A 6,943-nucleotide genomic window follows, 5' to 3' on the forward strand; every position below is an offset into this window, starting at 1 on the left:
CCATATTGTTTTTGACAGAAAATATTCATGTCATTTTTAGTACTAATATATTGTAGCTATTTCACAATTGATGACACTTTGCTAATCTTACTTCATACATGTAGTTCTACTAATTTCATTTATTTTATTTTAATGGAATGATCATATAAAGGATTTTTCTTAAGATATATAAATGTTATCATGTGACTAAAACATACATGAAGTCAATATTATTTTTATGTGTGCTGCTGCTGCTGATTGATTTGGGTTTAGAGACAGAATAATGAAATTCACAAAAAGATGACAGCAGTTAGTAATAACTGAAAAAAATCCATTCAGAATTAATTTAACAGAAATGTGAGTAATATTAAAGTCAATAAGCCTTTGGGGATTCACCAAGGTTCACAGGTGTTCAGGAACCTGCTTGTCCTTGTGACTAAATAAACAAACAGAGAGATGGAGGAATCCATGAATTGCTGTTAATTTAAAGTATTTACCCTGTGTTATAATATTCTACAAATGAGTTATGGAAATGTTTTCATCATTTTAAACAACATTTTAATTTTAAATTGTCACTTTATGTATTAGAATTACAAAAGCCCAGAAGCTGGAAGGGTCTTATAATAATTAGAAATTGATGAAATTTGGTATTGGTCTTGAAAGGAGAGGTAAACTCTTGCAGTATACAATAAGTAAGTGCTGTAGTTTCATATATCTATACACATGGATGAGCTTATCTAAGGGCTGCTAGAAGGTGGATTATGGATGGAAGAAGGAAATCATTTGGGTGTGTCTTTGAAGGATGTGCTATTTATATTTTGTCAATTTGAGACAAACAACATTGACTTAAGAAACGGAAAACACAACTGAAAAATTTCCCCTATCAGATTGGCCTGTGGGCGTTTCTGGGGAGTATTTTCTTAATTGATGGTTGCTATGGAAGGTCCCAGTCAAATGTGATCAGTGGAAAAACTGGGCATGTGTTCATGGTATCTTTAAGAAAAAAAGCTGAGTGAGGAAGAACAAGCTAGGAAGCTAGTTCATGTCCCAAAGATCATGCCCTGTCTTCACTCTATAATGGAATGCAACCCATAATAAAACAAACAAACAAAAAAAAAACCCTAAAAACTTGTTTCTTTGCTTCCTACCCAATTTACTATTGGTCAGAACATTTTATCAGTACAAGAAGAAGCATAAAAAATAGAAGTTTGATACCAGAGAGTGAGACATCAATGTGATAGATAAGACCATGTTGTTATTATTTGAGCATTCGGCTGCAAAAAGCCATTGTGTGCTCAGAGTTTGAAGAGATATATTGAGAGCTTGCAAGGTAAGAATGTTGAAAGAGGTAAAGACTTTGGATCCTGCCTTTTGAAATTTCAGAGGAAATTTGAAAGGATTGCGAAGACTACCAGAAGCTTTTGAGAGTGCATTTATAAATTTACCTAACAATTAAATATAAAATTTATTTAACAAGGATAATATGTCATGAAACATTTAATTGAAAATAGATTCTTTTCCATGTAACACATCCTAACCACAGTTTCTTCTTCATCCAACCTTCCCAGGTCCCTGCACTACCTTCCCTCTTCCATGGATCTACTCCCCCTCCTTCTGCCTTAAGAAACCATCAGGTCTCCAAGAGACAATAAGAGAACAAGACAAAATAAGGTACAGTAAGACAAGGCAAAAGCCCTTACACTGAGGTTGGACAAAGCAACCCAGAGAGGAGAAAAGGAGACCAAACAACAGGCAAATGAATCAGAGACACACTTGTTCCTACAGTAAGAAATCTTTTGCAATCACCAAGCTGCTTACAGACACAATATATAGGGAAAGGGCCTGGTACAGACCCATACAGACTCTTTCTGCATAATGTCTGGCTGTTGGAATCCCTGAAGTGAGACCAGACCACTGGAGAAAGTTCAGCTCCAGTTTCAGTGTAAGCTCCAACATTTTAGAGTTGCCAAGACTTTGAGATGACCAGGAAGACATGGTTTATGTGCAGTGAAGCTGGCCTGAATCAAAGAGATAAGATGTGTGTGCTGAGAACTGCAGAACAAAAGGAGTGGAGATGGCCATTTCTTTGAAGCCAAGAAGATCAAGAGTGAGGTCCTGGTTTCAGACACTGAGCAATATACACTGTTGGATTTGGTTTTGTTTTGCTTTGTCGTGCCCTGGTATTTTGCCATGAAATAAAAAAAATGTATAACTTGTTCAGAGTCATACTGTGGGAACAACAGACCTTGGCCAGAGACCCACTTCCCCTTCAGCCTGGGACCAGGCAGCTGTAAGACAATGTTTACTAAAAACATGTTTACAAAAAACAATACAGTGCCCAGAGCCCAGGGCAATAAGTTCCTCAAAAGGGCTTGCCCACGGGAATGCCCTGACCTCAACCTCTTCCAAAGACTAACTGCCTCTTTCAGACCCACCCACTGCCACCTCTGGTGTCAGGTTATATAATAACCAGCCAGAGGAGGAATAAGAGAGCCTTCTTGAGGAGCCTTCTGGTCTCTGTGACATCAATCCTGATACCCTCACCACATTCTCAGATACAGGTTGCACGGCGGGCATGGCATCATACAGGAGCCCACAGTAGAGAGACTTTTCATTTTAAGGAGATACTGTATTTTTAAAGAGAGCTCGGATTTTTAACATGTTGAAAATTTTAGACTGCATGATGTTTAAAGTTAGGCTATATTTTCACTGTAGATTAATATTAACATGAGCCTGGAGATGAAAAATAAAGGAATGCTAATGGTTTATATTGAAAGACCCCGAATTTATAGAAATAAAATATAAGCTTAAACAGGGAGGGCACCCCACTAGAGAACTTGGGAAGTGAGCAAAGGACCCCATCTCAGGAACTGGCCAAACCACAGAATAGAATGTATGGTTTAGCAACCTTAATTGCAGCAGGGCTGTAAAACCACAAAAGGCCAATTCCAGGCTGCTGGCCACCTGTGAAGAACTGACCAGGGCGTCAGAGATGGGCAAACAATATTTGTGGGAAACAAAGAGATGATAACACCATTTACTTAGGGAGAGATGATTAACTCATACCAAGGTTTGAAGAATTTACAACGTGTAGGTCAGGAACACATCTACTTCCCCCTAGTCAGTAGTTACGTACCCCCTCCCCCGTCACAAGATAGGGACCCCTCCCAAAAGCTTGTGGTTTTTGTCTTTAAAAGCTGATTGTAACTGAACCTCAGGGCCAATCAGTCTAAAAGCTGACTGAGAGGCCCATCTGCAGATGCCTAATTAAAGCTTCTTGCATGTTGCATCAATTGGTGCGTGGACTCTTGATTCTTGGGGTGACTAATCCAGCTTGGGGACCCCTCCTCAATTCGGGGTACCCCAACATTGGAGGTCCCACCGAGATTGTGTCCCCCAGACTCAACTCCACTGCCAATTGGAGGTAAGACTGAGCTCAAAATTTATGTTCTGTGTGTTCTCTCCTGTCTGAGTCTATTCTGGTGTGGGACCTGTATTTGTGCTCTGGGGGGGCCTGTATTACCCGGGTTTCGTTTTTGCACCTCAGAGACCTGTATTGTGCCCTGGGACGAAAGTTCCAGGGACCTGTATTGTGCCCCGGACGGAGGTGCTGGGGACCTGTATTGTGCCCTGGACTGAGGTGCCAGGGACCTGTATTTGAGCCTCAGATGAAAGTCGTGAGGACCTGAAGTGCCTGCAGGACCTGTATTTCGTGCCCGCACCGGAATCTCCTTTATAGCTGCGGCCTGTCTGTCGTCTTCCGTACTGTTTGTCTTTATTTGTACCCATGGGACAATCTCTAACAACCCACTTAAGTTTGACTTTAGATCATTGCCCAGATGTCCTGGACCGGGCCCACAATGAAGCGATGGAGGTCCGAAAGAAGAGATAGCAAACTTTCTGTTCTTCAGAATGGCCCACCTTTAACGTGGGCTGGCCTAGGGATGGTACCTTTAATATCACCATTATTTTGCAGGTTAAAGCTCGGGTTGTTCAACCCAAACCTCAAGGCCATCCTGACCAGGTCCCTTACATCGTCACCTGGGAAAGTCTGAGCTGCAACCCACCCCCCCTTCTACCAGGCTGCAGCCAAGGAAAGATCGAACAGCAGGAGGGAGCCGATAAGCCTGGGACCTCCCAGGCTTTCCCAATCCACTCGATGGGGGGGGGGACTACCAATACTGGCCCTTCTCCTCTGCTGATCTCTACAACTGGAAAACTCATAATTCTTCTTTCTCACAAGGCCCCCAGGCCCTAACAGGTCTCATCAAGTCCATCCTCATGGGATGATTGCCACCAGCTACTACAAACTCCCCTCACAACAGAGGAGAGGCAGAGAGACCTCCTGGAAGCTAGAAAGAATGTCCTGGGGGTGGAAGGGAGACTTACCCAGCTTCCCAATGAGATAGAGGCTCACTTTCCCTTAACCCACCTGGAATGGGACTTCAACACACCACACGGTAGGGAGCATCACCGTCTCTATTGCCAGACTCTGTTGGCGGGTCTCAAAGGGGCAGGGAGACACCCCACAAATTTGGGCAAGGTACATGCAGTAACTCAAGGTAAGGAAGAAACCCCTGCCGGGTTTCTAGAGTGCCTCATGGAGGCTTACAGAATGTATACTCCTTTTGACCCCCAGGCCCAGGAGAGGGAAGCTGACATAATCATGTCATTCATCGGACAGTCAGCACCTGATATATGCACTAAGTTACAGTGCCTTGAGGGGCTGCAGGACAATACCCTGCAGGACTTAGTTAAGGAGGCTGAAAAGATTTTTAACAAAAGGGAGATGCAGGAAGAGAAGGAGGAGAGGCTACTAAGTTGCAGGAGGAGAGAGAGGACAAGAAAGATAGAAAGCACAATCAAGAATTAACAAAATTTTGGCCACCGTAGTGCAGGAGTCTAAAAATAGGCCTAGACTGGCAAGAGACCTGGGAGACAAAGCTAATGCAGTCGGGTACCCTTAAACCCTGTCATAGTCCATGGAACACTCCCCTTCCTCCCTGTGAAGAAGCCAGACAAGGGGGACTAGAGGCCAGTGCAGGACCTCTGGGAAGTGAATTGGAGGACAAAGGACATTCATCCAACAGTACCCAACCTGCTTCCAAGCCATGTCTGGTATACGTGCTCAACCTTAAAGATGCATTCTTTTGACTCAGACTGAGCCCTCAGAGTCAGCCCCTATTTGCCTTTGAATGGAAAGATCCCAGGACCGGGTTCTCTGGCCAGCTCACATGGACGCGACTCCCTCAAGGGTTCAAGAACTCACCAACCCTCTCTGATGAAGCTCTGCACTAAGATTTGGCAGACTTCCGAGTACACAACCCCAATATAATTTTACTCCAATATGTAGATGATCTCCTTCTGGCCACAGAATCAGAACATGACTGCTTCCAAGGTACCGGGGCATTATTGCAAAGGTTGGGGGAATTGGAGTATTGGGCATCAGCAAAAAAGGCTCAGCTCTGTAAGAAGCAAGTCACCTACCTAGGGTATCGGCTTCAGGACAGTCAGTGCTGGCTGACGGAGGGACGAAAACAGGCTGTAGCCCTGATTCCCCCACCCAAAAATTCCAGGGAGGTGTGTGAGTTTCTGGGTAGTACCGGGTTCTGCTGCCTCTGGATTCCTGGCTTTGCAGAATTAGCAGCCCCACTCTACCCTTTGACTAAAGTTATGGCCCTCTTCGTATGGAAAAAGGAGCACCAGGAGGCCTTTGACAATATCAAACAGGCCTTGCTGTCAGCACCTGCCCTGAGTCTCCCTGATATAAACAAGCCCTTCATCCTCTATGTGGATGAAAGGGCAGGACTGGCAAAAGGAGTCCTAACCCAGCAGCTTGGGCCATGAAAGAGACTGGTAGCATACTTCTCAAAGAAACTGGACAATGTAGCCTCAGGATGGCCCCCATGCCTTCAAATGGTGGCTGTAGTGGCTGTCCTCACCAAAGATGCAGACAAATTGACTTTGGGTCAGCCACTCACAGTGGTGGTCCCCCATGCAATAGAAGCTGTGGCCCAACAGCCGCCTGGTAGATGACTTTCATATGCACAAATGACCCATTATCAGACGCTGCTCCTCAACCCTGACAAGTTGCAGTTCAGGGCAGCCATATTCCTAAATCCAGCTTGGGGACACCTCATCAATTCGAGGGACCCCAACATCCAAAGAACTCCTACTCCAGTTACATCGATGGACCCACCTGGGACATAAGAAACTCAAAGACCTCCTGCAACGAGGGAGCAATTCTATTATATCCACCACCTCAACAGCCTCCTTCAACAAATCAACAGTTCCTGAGCTCCCTGTGCCTAAGTAAACACAGGGCAGGTGGCTCAAGCTGCCTGAGGAGATTAGAGTCAGAGGGGAGCCACCTGGAATTAACTGGGAAGTCAACTTCACTGAAATCAAACCTGAAAGCCTCGGAAACAGGTACCTTTTGGTTTTCATAGACACTTTTTCAGGATGGATTGAGGCATTTCCCACCAAGCGTGAGGCTGCACAAGTGGTGGTCAAGAAAATCCTTAAAGAGTTCTTCCCACAGTTCGGGCTACCCAAGGTAATCAGGTCTGGTAACAGACCTGCCTTTGTCTCTCAGGTCTCAGGTGAGTCAAAATGGTTTTTTTTTTTTTGGTGGCCAAAACATTGGAAATTGATTGAAAACTACATTGTGCATACAGACCCCAAAGTTCAGGACAGGTAGAGAGGGTAAATAGGAAAATTAAAGAGACCTTAACCAAATTGACCATAGAGGCTGGCACTAAAGACTCTGTACGACTCCTACCCATGGCACTGTTCCAGTTCGTGAACACCCCCTTCAGTGCATGGACAAACTCCATTTGAGATCCAATTTGGAGGGCCCCCCGCCTATCCTGAGTACACTTCCCATAGACCCTAATCATCCCATTGACCCCCATCCCTCCAGGCCCAGTAACATGCCCTTCAACTTGTTCAGAATCAGATCTGG

The 6,943-nt window shown here is 44.7% G+C and overlaps 1 long non-coding RNA gene across 1 annotated transcript in view; it reads right to left on the minus strand.

Moving 5' to 3' along the window:
- The window catches only part of LOC110341790, a 30,364-nt gene extending 24,104 nt beyond the window's left edge, over positions 1-6,260 (minus strand). The window contains exon 1 of the long non-coding RNA XR_005878766.1: positions 6,179-6,260. This is a non-coding gene — a long non-coding RNA (uncharacterized LOC110341790). The remainder of the gene's footprint in view (positions 1-6,178) is intronic.
- Positions 6,261-6,943: the final 683 nt, after the last annotated feature.

This window comes from Mesocricetus auratus, unplaced genomic scaffold (genome assembly GCF_017639785.1).
Source record: "Mesocricetus auratus isolate SY011 unplaced genomic scaffold, BCM_Maur_2.0 Super-Scaffold_100008, whole genome shotgun sequence".
In the NCBI taxonomy this organism is placed as follows: Eukaryota; Metazoa; Chordata; class Mammalia; order Rodentia; family Cricetidae; genus Mesocricetus; species Mesocricetus auratus.